Consider the following 15,533-nt stretch of genomic DNA (forward strand, 5'->3'; position numbering starts at 1 on the left):
CGCCAACCCGCGAAACTCCGATATCTCGAAAATGCCCCTAACTAGCGATAACAGCTCGCGTAAGTTAAACGGTTCCGTGAGAGAACGCGGTTTCCAGAGACTATAATTAGCCGTTTATCGCTCGATGTTCGATTCGTATTAAGGCACTTGAACGCTCCTGTCTTTAACGAGATAGCGCAACAACATCCTCTTCTCGGCCATAGGTTAATCGTATCGCGATGTAATTCTCGAACAGATCGCCACTAATTCAAACGCAACTGTCGCGAGAAAGGAATTTCTCGCGTAAGAAACGAGACAAAACATTTGCTCCAAGTACAAGAGCGCGAGTGTGCAAACACAGTACACCGTGTAAATCACGGTCGGATCATTCGGTCAGCGGTGCATCGACGAGGGCCCTGAAGCGTGACGCCAGTCATTGTATCGATACGAGCTCCAACCTCTCGAGCTCAACGAAGCCGAAACCACGTGTTTTCGTCGTTTATCCACAATGACCAGTGTTTGTGATCTGAGAGAGGGACCGTGTGTTCTCTCCAGGCCCCTTTCACGTCGCTCCTTCCACGTGGCTGTCGAAGCGTGAATCGAACGCCGCCGGAAGCCTGCGGTGATCGCGTAGTCGTCAGAAATTGCGGCCTCTGTCCGGTTTTCTTCAGTCGTTCTGGCCCCAGTAACGCCTGGCCACCAAGGAAAAATCGCGACGGGGGTAAATGAAAAGGAAGGGAATGGCTCTCTTGACGCGCGCAGAATGCCGAGGGGAAGGTAAGTTATTGGCCACTGTTCGTGGGATGCTGTTTGCAAAGCTGCGTTAACGCCGACCAGGGATATATAAAGAAGACGACTCAATTGTTAAGGGAACTGGGAAGCAATGGGAAGATTCTGGGGTGGTATTCACCGAGGGTTGAGAAATTAGTCTCCCAGATATAGTGTTATGTAGGAAATTGGGGAGCTTCTTTGGCAAGGGAGAGTAGAAAAAGTCTACCTTTGTAATGACATCAGGGCAGAAATTCATAAATGATGATGATGATGAATAAAAATATCTACTTCTATCTAATCTTCGTACTCTTCTGCGTCTGTCATAATCTTGGCGCTGTCCTGGGATAAATATAGAATAACGCCAGAGAAGAAATTCATAGGCGAAGGGAACGGTACAGATAAAGATATTTCTACCACCATCGTACTCTGTATGAATAGAAAGGCGACAACGTTTTGTCTGAAATTTCCGACTAAATGGAAGCAGCGATGTCTAAACGTTGTCGAGGACTCGTACCCAAACTGGTATGCAAAAGGATCAGCTTATTCACGGTTACCGGTTCGACAAGCCGCATAGAAAAAGTTGCGGTTGAGTCACGCGGGGAAAAACTCGAGCGTCTTCGCACCTGCGGTTCTCCCTCACTGCCGGTGGGAATAGCGGGAGATCAACGATTTCGGCGAATCATTAATGACACGACGCGTCAGGTCGTTAGAGGAGTTAGCCTAGCGTGATCGAATCGGTGAATGCGAAAACAGACAATGGGCGCCGAAGATCCTGGCTCGTGGGGCGGCGAAGAAGCAGGGGACACCTGGATGTCTAATTACCTACATCCCCTGGCTATCCCGTGGACCGTAGGCAATCCTGTCCTCGTTAAAGAGGGTGCTCATCCTTTTGCCGATCGAGCATTTGCGTTTCGACTCAACCACGCGTACCTGCATCATACTCATTTCTTACCTTGCTTCCGTATCGTTTCAAAATTCAAGCATTTACTTTTAAAGTATGCTACTACACGCATAAGCGTTAGATACGCGGCACAGTTTCGATAGAGACTTTATACAAAGGAACTTTTTCGCGGTCCATACGAAAGCAGCCGAACACTTCGGTTTATCTGGAAAAACCGATTCAGCGAGATAGACGATCGATAAGATCGGTGATAACCGGTGCTCTTCCGAATATTTCCCATCGACGATCACCAAACGCGTTCTTGTTCCTCCGGTGCACCTGAGACTCGCTCTTTAAGAACTACTCCCTTTTCCCTAAAGACGATCGAGACCGAACAACGGGGAGGGGGCGAGGGAATAAAGAGAACGCTCGTTATGTGGACAAAAACAACATTTCCGCAAAATCGGATCGTCCATGCTTCTGGTGGCAATTTTTCGCGATTTTCGCGGGTAATAACGTGTCCACGGCTGCGACAGCCAGAAGATCCGTTGCGGGGCGTTCCGATTTTTTCCCTTTTTTGTTTCTCGCCGACAAAATATTCCGTCGGGCAGCGCGACGTGCTTTACGACGCGGCCCGTCTGACAATGCAGGTGCGTCCTATATTCACCGACATTCTGCTCCCAATTCCCATTTCCCCGTGGCTTTTTCCCATTTTTCCGAGGTTCTTCGTGATCTCGAATAGGCAGGAGGGGTAAGAGGAACGGCGTGACGGATGAAATCGGTGAAAGGGAGGGGAAAAATTAGTCGAACGCAGGAATGCCCGCAGGACAAACAGTGCGAACGCACCGCGTACCTGGCCTCGTTCGCGAATGCGACAGCGCGCGTCCTGAAGGGCCAATCAATTTTTCTCCTATCTACGCTCCATTCCAATTTTTCTCTCCCTCTCTTTCACTTTCTCTGCCAGCCCATCCCTCTCTTCGTCTTCCCTATTTTTTTATAATCTATTTTTTTATTTTAATTTATTTTTTTTCGCCAAAACCCTTCGGCAAGCCACGACGACACAAGGGTCGAACACAGAGGAACCATTCATCCATCGAAATGACCCCAGAGGCGCCAATCAAACGCGTCGCCTCACCCTGAATACTCAATAGAGATATAGAGATACTGCAGCCAGTACGTCAATATTAATCGGAGGATGCACCGTACTCTCGATTCCTCATCGATCCTAGCCTCGCCCCTTGCCTTTCTCTCTGTCCTCTTCGATTTCTATTCTCCTATTTCTAACCGTTCCAACGCTCGCCGTGTGCTACTCTTCGCGTCTTTCGAGTGCCTCCGATTATTCGTCAACCGACGTTTCGCGGCAACCGTGTTTTTCTTCTTTCGATGGCAAGTTCGATGAACTCGAACGAGACCGACCGTCTGACATTGCGTTTTGCGTAGGTTAAAAATCGAAGGAACCTTTCTTCTTCTTTCCATATTTTCTTTCTCAGTGAAAATAGTAATCGAATGTTTCGGTGTAAACAGGACTTTGACTAAGTTTAGTTTTTTACGAGATCAACGAACGCTATCGAAACATCATCGGACACCAGTAAATGAACGGAGTTTGGAACTTCCGGCTGCGGTCGAATCGATAACTCTTGGGAGACGCGAACGAGACGAGCGTCGTAAAAGTGAAGAATAACCTCTGATTGAATCTCTCTGCACGTCATTCGAAATCACCAAAAAAATACAAACCACAGGAAATACCAATAGCTTCTCGCATTTGTAATTTCCAATATTAATAAATATTTGATTATACTGTTCCGATCTATCCGTAAAATATTAAGCGATGGATCATGGATTCGCGGGCGCGGTAGAGGGGAGCAGGCAGAAATAGATGACCATAATTTCGATTCTTTATACGCCGAGAATTTAAATGTTCGCGATGGCGGTGTTTGCATACGCTGGTAACGAAGTTATTCGTGACTCGCGCTGGAAATCGAGCTTTCACGCGTCTCTTGCACGCGTGAAAACTCCGATACCGTTCGAAGATTCAATCTCGTCGCGCTTAATGGTCGATCAGTTTGCTGCCATCTCGATCTTCGTGTTTCACGCTATGTTCCATCGTTTGCGACACATCGACACGAATTACGCTCGAATTATCGCCGTATTAAACGAAGATCATTTGTTCGATATCCTCTGTCTTTTAAATTTCCCGGAACAGACGACATAGAACAGAGGAGATTGTCATTTTCATGATTTAGACGGAAATTTTTTTATTTCCAGGGATCTCGCGTTGTTATTTGTTATAATATTCTTCCGGAATATTAAAACTGTCCACGTGTATAAAAATGACGCGAAGAGACGAATAACTGTGTCGGTGAAATTGAAAACGCGTATGTCCGACCGGATTATTAAGGGCCTTTGAACGAGCAACAACGACGATTCGATATAATTGTAAAAGCATTAAGACCCTTTATGTTGTTTTTTCGCATCGTCGGTTACAACTAACCCATTTCGCTAACCGTCTTTTATTTTTCACGACTTCAATCGATTTGCACAAAGGAACGATTGAAATCCGCAGCTTTACTCGTTACAGAATAAACTTGAATATTAATTACGAGGAGATGCTAAAACTTATATATTCTTTGGGAAGACTCCGTTTTAATCAAGCGCGTACAGCTAGAAAAGTTATCATTTGCAAGTATGTACCTACTTGCATCTACTTTATTTATTGAATTCTTTGCTTCCACGCAGAGTTCCTTTTTGTTTTGGAATTTCATTAATAACGTAGTGAGACATGAATCTACAGTGATTATATGGCTATGTAACTAATACCTAAACATTGCGGCTTGCTAATCTAGTGAATAATTAACTGCCTAAATATTCGATGATCTATGCTTACGACAAATATCTCGCCATTTCTAACAATACATCTCTTCGCATTCGTCTCAAATCTTTCCGATGTAATAACGATACTTGTCCCTCGTTATGCTGCTAATAAAATTTCAAAAGGTTGCGTATTACTCACAAACGTATTCAACACATTTGTAAAAGGCTACTGCAAACGTTTAAATACTTTCATGAGCCACTGTATGTATATCGACGGTTCGATATCGTTGAACCGAGTCCTCGGTGGAACGCGAGAGATAATGGAAAGGGACAGGCCGTGTCGGCGCACGGAGGTCGAGATCGAGGCCGAGGTGAAATGTCATCGTGACTCCGGCGAAACGTCGATATCCATATTAATTGAAGCCCGCGTATTCCCCGCCGCTATTATGTACAGTTATGGGGCGTCGCGATACAGACAGGCACGTAGCTGCGCGTTAGCTGAAACGAGCCATACAAAGCGATTTTCCGAGCCCCTCCGCGGATCCCCGCCGCATTATCGTCGAAGCCAGCGCGCGCGCAAGACCTCGTAACGAGTTATTTAACGTTATCATCGTCGTATAGAAGCGGCGCGGCGTCGGCAAACAGGACGATATAACCTCCGACATCGACGTTGCTAGAACGTTCTGTCGTTATTTCCACCCTTCGCCTCTGCATCCACCCCCGCAACCTTGACTATTTATTAGCTAATTGCCCCGCTATTTTTCGCCATGCTTTCAGCGAGACTCGGATGATAACGAACACGAGCTTAGCCGAGTGAACGCCGTTAACGGCCAATTCCCGCCCGATAACCCGACATTTTTTCCTGATCGCTCTCTATTTCGTCGCTGAGGGTCTTGCCGTGCCGACACCACGGCATTTTATGGAGATGTTGATCTTCTTTCGAGAACGAATAACACGATGCGTTCGAATTCCGATATTTCCACGAAGGACACGCTCTGGAATTCTAAATTATTAGGAAAGCTTCTACCCTTCGTAGAAGGTTTTTAGGTTTCCGTCCGACATATAGAATCGAAAGTATACACTGTCGTCGGATTCTATGATACTTCGCCCTGGTCCCCCTACTCTCTCGTAGCTGTCGGAAGTCACGGTAATGTAACAGAAAAGGGATGCCGTGTAACGGACACGAATGTAACTTACTGCGGCAATTTTCCCCGAAGCTTGTACGCTGGTCCTACCACTACTTTCTGCACTGCGACGTCTCCATCCTCGAAAAGGACTTCCTCTCCTAGCGTCTGCTAGCCGGCTGGCTGCTCGAAGATTCTCGCGTCGCAAAAATGTCGTTTCCGGCACGCCCGACCAATTTCCGTCCTCCGCTACTTTCTCGCGTTTAAACGACGATCATGACGCGATAACGAGGACCGAAACGCGGCAGAAGCTGCACCCTAACGTAAACGATCGTAGCTTTCGCACCCTTTATAGATCCATAACCCGAGTCTTTGTACATCTGCGGCTTTTCAATTCCATTCACGAGTTTCCCCTCTGACTCTTTCGGCGATGGTATCGCTTCCCATCTTCCGGTTCCGCGACCTTCGTTAAGGAGGCCTTTGATGACGTTCCAATTGTTTCGTTGTTTGAATTTCAGCGTAGTTACGCGCATTCTCCAGCAGATTCTCGAGAAGCTTCTCGATGAGAAACCGGAAACGAAATTACAGAAATTTGCAATGGTCAAGAGCAGCGAGCTATAGTCGAGTGTCCCGTTGTCTTTTAACGCGACTCTCGACAGTTAACTACCAGACAGACACACGTGTCCCGACAGAGAAAATCGCGTTGTGAATTTAAGGTCGTGCGAAAGGTGATCGGAACGGAGTAGGCCTCTCGAAACCACTCACGGCAACGTTACACTCCTCTCGAACGCGTATCGTTTCCGCTACGGCAAATATAATGGAACTGGCTGCAGAGGTATGGCGTGCGGTATTCTGGTCACACGTCCGGTTACTATCGCATGACCAATGGGCAGAAAGCGTTGTCGGATCGAATCAGTTGGAAAAACCCTCTGGAGACACGTTGTTTCGTTCGAGAGATACCGGCTCTTCCTTTGAAATTTCCACGCGGAGACGAATACGTGCGAGTGACGTGGTTAAAAATACCAACGGAAGGTTTGAGCCCTTTTGTTCTCGCGAGAAGGTAACGGGAATATTCGATAGGTGGAAACGTGGTAAAAGATAGAAGTTGCTCGAGCGAGACTGCAATCAAAACTAGCCACGAAACGCCTCAGGGCTGACACGCAATCAATATTCGCCGAATATCCGAGCAAGTTGTCCGTGGGAAATTGGTCTTGGCAACTTTTCGCCGGCGAATCTCGATGACTGTTCCCTTTTACGAGCCGACCTGGTTGGTCCTTTTCAGATCCTTTCGCCGGATCCTTCCTTGAAACCTGTGCCATTGGAGCGCGAACGTTCTTTCGACGTTTTACTTAATGGCAATAGCAGGAAATCGATTCTTTCCTCAGTCTCCTGGACGCTTTATCGGTTAAACAGGAAAGGCGAGAAAAAGGGAAATATCGGACGAGATATAAATCTTCGAGTTTCGAATACATCTATAAACTGTATAAGATATACACACCGTAAAATTGGGACAAATTCCAAAGATACTCGGCCCGTACTAAAATCATCCTTACGGACTATTGTCCGCAGATATTTTTACATCTGGAGCAATTCGTCCAAAAGACTGATATTTTTGTTATATGTGTGTATTTTTAAAATCCTCATTTCAATTATTGCTATTTTATTCGTAGATGAGATCAGAAACTGAAATAAGCTTAAAGCGTTTCACTCGGGGCATATTTTATGTGTTTGCAACAATTCGAAATTCTTAGAGGCGGTACCGTGCGATGCTCCTCAAAAACCTCGACCAGCGGACTCTAACTCCGTAACTTGACAAGTGCGTTTCACCTGTAAGCGGCCTCTCAGAAGACCGGTGGCCCAATTTGAAGCCACGAATCGGCTCGAGAATGGTTCCCAGCGTTTTCCATCGATTGTCCGACGTTTGTCGGCACTGGCTTCTTAAGACACCCTCGACCACAAAGGCGAGCCGTGTCCTCTGATGTCTCCGCAAAGTCATCCAGTGTCGGTATTCTCGCGTGAAAACCCCCGTGGCGACCAGCGCAACACTCGTATCCGCCCTTCGGCCCAGTTTCTCCTCTCCTTTTCCCTCTTTCGTCTTCACGAACGGAAACGCGCACGGATACCTGCAGCTATCCATACAGAATCAAACCCGCGAACACGTGAATGCGTTTACGCGACGTTACGTGACTGAATCCACCCTCTCCGACGCTATCCCCGACGTTTGTCCAACGCCATTCCGCGTCTTTCTTCTTCGATGTGCGCGACGGATCATCTACGAGCCGCACTCTGTCAATTCCTTTGCGCCTTTGAAGTCAAAAGACTCGAAAACTCGAGGAAATCCTGATGGAATCGACGAAAGATTGATTCCCGATTCCACTCTTCCTGGACTCTGCGTATTGCGTCGTCGTATTAGAAGGGAAAATTGCTTACACACGGTCGTAATCGCAGCAGCGGCTTTAATTGGCTTCTACCATTACTGGACGCGTATATCAACGACGGTACGACAACCGATCCGACTTTATTGTTTGCGCGTAACGAACGAATGTCGAACAAATAACGCGTATTTGTCCAAGGAAAATACTCGCTGGAAATATAATCAAAAAGCCCTGGCAGAGCTAACGGTGCCGCAATAATGCCCGGTGCATAATTACATACAACATGTTTGCACGGTGACCCGTAACATCTCTGTTTGCTAATCTCTTTTAATTACGTTTTGTTCTCGCACCGATCGCTTTTTAATCAGTTTCCTGCCAACCTTTCCCACTCTTTGACGTCTTTGTCTCCCGATAGTTCTATAACTCTAGCGCATCGTCACGTCTCTATATCATGGACCGTAGACGACGCGTGTTCCACAGATGCTCTCTCGTCTACGAGAGTTGCTATAAAGATCGGATAATTCCTGGTGCTTGGCACGAGGATGATACAGGACGAGGATTATCAAGGCCGATGTTTCGCTCGGTCGGTGAACAAATATGCGGCTAGCCAAATGACAACTTTGCACGTTGCGTCCGTGACCGGCAAGTGCCGTTTAGGGGAGACGTTGCCTCTGTTTCGGGACAAGTTTCCGCGTAGAAGTTCGCTCATCCGCGCCGGTTCACGAGTCCTTATCTTTCCGAGCCCGGTGCGAGATAGTCCGACCTACGACTAACGACCGCGCAACTTCGTAAACTTTGCATCCGTTCGCCAAGTCGGCCGCAACCTCCGCCCCTCGTTTGAACCCCTTCACGCTCTCCTCGCGTTGTTCGCGTTGTTCGCGCGGTCGCGATCCGCGCGGAAGCTTTCAACTCGGAACGTTTGCCCAAGGTTGTTCTCACGAGTCAGCGACTTAGGCGAACGATCATCCGACGAAAATTGAGAGAGTCGAGGTCTTTCTTAACCGTGCGGCTTTACGAGTTATCTTCCTCGCAGTCTGACACCCATCGGTTCAGAAACGGAGCTCGTGTTTCGTGAGTTTATGCTTTGTCCTTTAAGTTTCCTCCGAGTAATACGGGAATATATTTGCTTTTCAATCGTCCCGTTTTCGAGCAGATCTTAACACGTGTACGGTATCGAGCAGAACTCGGAAGTTGTTAGACACTGATTTGCAACGAGCCTTCGTGCTGCATTTACATTCGAGTCGCGCAGAAATCACGGTTAACTCCGTCCGTATTGATCTCTTGCTATCCGTAGATATAGAAATTAATAATTTTAATCGCGTGTTCGACGAACGTTATAAACTTGGAAATTTGTAGCTAGCGTACATTTTCTGAAAACGAATGTATCATTTGTAAGAGACATCGTGACATTCGTTTTGAGTATTTTTGTATATATAGAGAATGAAAACTCCGGCTAAAGAATGGAAGTTACATTATTCGAGAATCAGCCACGCCTCCTAACGCTGTCCATTCTCCATTCCCAAACCCTAACATTCTCTATCGAGCGAAACAAAGCTGAACTCCCTCGTTCCATCTATTCAGACGATTCCCGGCATGGACACCCTTAACGGAGGGGCATAAAAAAGGGGGAAGCGGAGGGGAAAAAGGCGGGCAGGTCATGGCGACCTCGCGACAACGGTTACTTCGATTTCGGAATAAAACGAGCTCACCTTTTTTCCTCTTTTCTCTTCCTCTTCTTTTTTTCTTTTTTTTTTTTTTTTTATTCCGCCACTGCGTCCGTGGCTCTCGTATTCACGCGACGCAGGTTCCGCGCGCGCGTCCTCGCCGCGCAAAAAGGGGATCGAAGTGTAAAAGCTGGCGTGCTCGTTTCAAAAGAATCCCTCTTTTAATTCGACTCGCTCGGATCCGGTTGTCGGAGAGTGCGCTTCTGTGTACGTGCCGCACAGCAGCAGAGTAGAGTGGAGACGCACTCGATAATGTTTCGCGGCGGACAGAGAGACGCTTGCGCGCCCAGAGACCGGAAAATTTGCTTTTTTCCACGGAAAATGGCCGGCGACAAGACTCGGTGATCGCTGACTTTTTGGGTGTCCTGCAAAATGTTTCCCGAATTTCTAGGAACACGAAGCGGATGTTTAGCGGAAATCAGGTTTTACCGATACTAATCTCATTGTAATAGATCGCTTCATTTTGCATATTAGAATAGTCAAACATTCTGCCGAGGTTTTAATATTATTTGTTTGTATATTCATTATGGATCAGGCTTGGTGGACGAGCTTCTAGATTTGCACTATCGTGAGATTTTCATGCAAACGAACTTTTCATCATTTTTCTCGTTATTTAGAGCTGGTGATTTGCAATGTATAACGATAGGTATAGGGACTGCCAGAAACTGTGGAAGGGATTTTAAATAAACGATAATAGGATTTCCACTGTTACACTTAATTTCGATCGTTTGTCTCAGAGACACCCTGTAGAATTCGTTTCTCAAAGTAAAAAGGGAACTAGCACTCGTCTGCAGTTTTCTTCGCCAGCGTCTGTGCGTACAAAGGAACTATTTTCCTATTTCAATGGGTGGTTACGCTCGCTTTAAGACTCCTCCACGTTCGCATGAATATTTAAATGATCGGCTACGCTTTCAAAGTATCGAGGAAGCTTTTATCGTGACGAGAAAGAAAAAGAGAGGGAGACAGAGGGAGAGAGGGAGAGAGAGAGAGAGAGAGACAAGTATCGGAATTGATTCGAAACGCCAAATGTCGTTTGAAGAGTCGATCCCGCCGCGATCGACGTATCTCGTTGGCGGTACGTCAGGGAAAACGTTGTTAAACGAAAGCTTTCGAAGGATCGTTGCCGGAGAAGAGATATTACGCGAATCCGCCGACGGGAAACCAAGAGGAATGAATTATGTCGCGAAGCTGGCAGGAAGAGGCAGAAATTTCCTGCTTAATAACGCGTTAAAGCCGGAAGGAAGTATACCGGAAGCCCTGCGCCAATTTTCGACCGACGGACTCGGCCTGGAAATAAACGTAGCCCTCGTGTCCTCTCGAGTCAGGCAAAAAAGGGGTAACTTGTCTCTCTCTCTCTCTCTCCCTATCTATCTATCTATCCATCTATCTCTTTATCTATCTATCTACCACTATCTCTGAATGGCAAATTAGCTCAGCTTCCTCGCTGTTGAACTTTCCTTCTGTATAAAAGCATCGATAAAATACGTAGAGACGTTCCGGAAATTTCGAATAAAAAATGTACCGCTTAAATTAATTAGGACAAGTTATGAACGTTTCTATTGTATTAAAGATATTAAAGAAACTAAAGAGAACAATCTTGAAACAAATTTGTATTCACCTGAAATAAATATAAAAATCAACGTGACACGGAGAACGATTCCACAATTATTTTGAACAATGTATGTGTATCACTAAATCATAACGAATATTCCTAAACATTCTCAGTCTGAACTTTTTAGTCCCAGGATGATTGCGCAAAGCGTCACTCTGTATCAGCGATTCGTAAACATCATCGACAAATCTACTTGCAGGCAGCAAACCGCGACACCGTATGATGCAAAGAAACAAAGCGACCAAGTCGGATCGAGTCGCGTTACGACTCAGCTCGTTCGCGTAATCGAGTCTATTACCATTTTCTCGACTTTCTGTCGCCTCCTTAACTCACCACTGTCTCTCCCTTCGTCCGTTCTCTGTCCTACGCTTTCTACCGTTCTTACTCCATTCTTCGGCTCCTCTTCGATCGATGTAAATCGATTAGCCGGAAATTTCGGTTTAACGAGATCGTCTTGCCCCGATTCTGGAAACGTACCGCGATGCCAAGTGGTTCGACGAAACAAAGAAAAAAAAAGGAAACATCGGAATGAAAGAGATCAGAGCTGATACATCTCGATTTTGATTTCGATACGAGTCGCAATTTAATCGTAAACTTCGAATCTTATTTATATGTTTGATGGACCAATGAGTATCGCTATCAATAATTGTTTCGACTTTTGTATCGTACATTCTTGTCTACTCGCGATGATCGATCGAACGTCGTCGAGTTCGACCGAGGATCGAAAACGCGTCCGTTTTGGATGAATCGGTATGCCGTAATTAAATCGTTAACTGGTCACGTTACGTGCAATTAAGCACGGTCCGATATACGGGATGAATTATGCCAGTTTCGCCAGGACGACGAGCCGGCCGCGCTGTAACAAATCCGTTTTTAAAGGTGGAATTTGATAAATGCCATGGCAAATTTCGCAGACATGCCGCGCGAAATCCGATTAATCACCAACCACGTTGAAAATCGTTCGGTTCGACCTGTTATCTCGCCACTCTGTTTGTTCGGCACAGCTTAAAAAAAAGCTCCGAGGGAATGGTTGCTGAAGAACGAGCTTCGCTTCGTACCATTATCGAGGTTCGTGCTTAAAATAATCCATACGTACATAAATTTTAACCGATTTTTAAAAAACTCTCTGCATAAGCTTTATTTTATTCTCACTTCCATAATAACCATTCGTAATAACCACATTCATCCTGATGTATATCGCTAAAATCCATTATCGAAACCACACGCCGTTTTACATTACTCAGTCGGTTTTCAAAGATCATCCACCGATTTCCCTCGAAAGCATTAAAATTCCCTAATCTATATCATAAATCATCGTTGCCTAATTAGCCATATACTCTTTCCCATTTGTTATACAATGACCCAGCAATCGCCTGAAGCACCAACGAATTCTATCCATTTCATCAACAAATTCTTCTACGTATCGTTACGTTCGTTCTATACTTTTTACAGTGTTATTGAAATTTCAAACTGTTTTATACAAAACACGTGACACATACACACGTACAATTTTCCTGTGGTAAGCGTCCACTCGTGAGGTACTGGATAACAATAAATTACTCACGCTGCAAATGCGAAGTTTCCTTCGTCCCTTCGAAAGATGAAAAAAAAAAAAAAAAAAGAAAAAGAAAGAGCGAGAATAAAATAGGAAGCCCAGTTTCTGCTCGTTGGAAATGCTGCACGTATCGCGTTGGACGCTTGGAGATAGAGCTTTAAGCTCTCGTCGCGCGTTCCCGGCAGCCTCTCGGCCCACGGCCAACCGCGTTTCCGCTGCTAAATCACGTAATGGCCGAATCCTTGCCAGTAGTTACGTTTCCAACGATACTGGAATTCCGTGGGGCCGAGTTGAGCGGTTATCGATGATTAACGAACTCGATATCGCACTTTATAAAATTCATTTCTGCGATTAGCGAGGTTCAGAGTCGATACGGTGGTTGAACCGTGAGTTTCCATAGTCGAATGATCGGTCAGGGTAAAAACCGCGAGCGTTCATTATTTGCGAATCGATATGACGCCAATAAAACAGCCATTGCGCGACTAACGAGCGACATTATCCGATCGGCTCGCAATCGATTGCGGTGCCTCCTCGAGACGCGCCGCCGCGCTGGCTGGGGAACCCGTCGAGCACTTTCTTGTTTGCGTGAGATCTTAAGATCGAGGGATGAGACGATTCTCCGGCGATTGGGAGTTGTTATCTTGAGATTGACGAGCTTTGCTTTGGGATAATGCTTCTGGAACAGTTTCTTCCATCTCGGATTCGTCCCCATCCCCGTCGACGGTTCGCTTTTACCCCATCGATGGCACGCTTCTTCGTAAAACTCGGCAAAAATTTCGAGAAACTGCGAACTAATTGTAAATGACCGAGGTTGTTGGCGACGAGTTTACAAATTTCGAAAAGACTTGGCCACGGGCGAACAGCGAGACAGGATATAAAAGATAAAAAGGGAAAACACGAGTAGAGCGGGGATGCAAATATTATTCGTTCGCGGATAAAAGTCCATTATTGATTTATTCCGGCAGTGTTTGATCGGTTTAATGGGATTATTAATGGCGTGGCATTCTCGCCGCCGTTAGACGCAGTTCGGATTTCATCCGGGCCGATCTTTCTTTATTACGGCGGTTCGAAGGAAACGAAGGCTCGATCCGGAGGAAGGTAAAACACTGCGTCAATATTATTTCAGCCCTTCTCGGCTTGATTCGGCCGGTGACTGCGGCCACGTCAGGGGATGGCTCGGCGGAAGAGGGATTGTTTTCATAATCAGAGACTAAGAGAAGAATTTCTTTTTCTCCCCTTGGAAAGAATCTTCTTACAACGACCTTGAGCTTTCCTCCAACTCGAACCTGACCAACCTGCCTCTGTTCGCGAATAAAGGAAGAAAAGATACGTTTCGAATTAATTCGACCATGTAATGGTCCTTCTATAGATCTTTTAATCTTTCCCCGTGAAGAAAATTCGACCGACTCGGTTCAGTTTACACACTGGGGGAGAGGAACCATCGCGGTTGGATGAGAGGAGCAGCAGGGAATCGATTTTGAAGCGAACGCGGAACTAGATATTGCGCGGTCTGACCTCGGAATGCAAAATTTCTATGGTCGAAGGAATTCTCGCGTTCTCCACTTCCTCCGCCCGTTTCACTCCCCCGCAGCATACGGTTTATCCCGATAGAACCCGATGGAACGGAACCCCCGTGAGCCGTCCAGGAATGCCTGGTTCGCCGATTCCTGGAACTTCCACGGAGCTACCGTTTCCAGCCTACGCCTGGAACAGGAATGCAGATGGACGAACGTGGAACCGGGATAAACGCAGCGACATGGCAGAGGACAAATCTCCGAGCGAGGACGAATAGTTACAGGCTGTGATCTGTGAGTTAGGACAGATCGATGAAAAATCTTTGAAAGATCGGTCATATTTCACCGTCGTTCGCGTATGCTTACGTATCGAAGTAATTTACGATTTTGCCGTAAAGACTTATAAATGTATTCTTTCCACCGTTAGAATAATATTCGTTTGGGAAATCAAATAATCAGTGACCAAATTTTTATGATTATTTTAATATTATTGTAGTAATGCCTTCGAAGATTTTCCTGTCAAAGTTAAACTTTTCTTCGAACTTTCTGAAATTGAAAATTCGTAAGTTTCTTACGCGAATAGCAATCGGTGGATAATTAAAAACTTTCGAAACGATCTTGATCGATAATTGGAGAAGGGTACGTGACTACGGCCACGCAAATTAACTTGTATAAAATAATTAAAGCGGTTCGAGACGACCATGTCGAGTACGTTAAGGAAGTAAGTCCAAAGTAGTTACACGGACGGCTCTGTGATCTGCATGAATCGGAGCGACCAGCTTCCAATAGCATAAGCGTTCGTTTCAATGTGACCAATATATATCGACTGATGAAAAAGATGCACGCTCGTTAATTGGATTTCCGAGCAGCAATTTCCGGTATGCCGGTTTCGACGTCCTTCTCGATTCCTACGTTGCTTCGCCTCGTTTCAACCCCCGGTCACCAGCAAGCACGCCTGAGCACCCGATCAAATCGACGTTACAAAACCGGTCATCTATTTCTCCGGTCGAAGGAACGCGTCCCTTTCGATCGAAGACGACCGATGGTCTCGTTATTCGACTGAATGTTTGAATCTACGTTTGAATTTATGTTTGAATCTCGAAAACTAAACCTTAAATTAACAAATTTTCTTCCATATTTTGTTCTTATCTTTTCGTAAGGAATCGCCTCGTACCCGCATGTACATGT

Source organism: Bombus huntii, chromosome 12, assembly GCF_024542735.1.
Source record: "Bombus huntii isolate Logan2020A chromosome 12, iyBomHunt1.1, whole genome shotgun sequence".
Taxonomy (NCBI): domain Eukaryota; kingdom Metazoa; phylum Arthropoda; class Insecta; order Hymenoptera; family Apidae; genus Bombus; species Bombus huntii.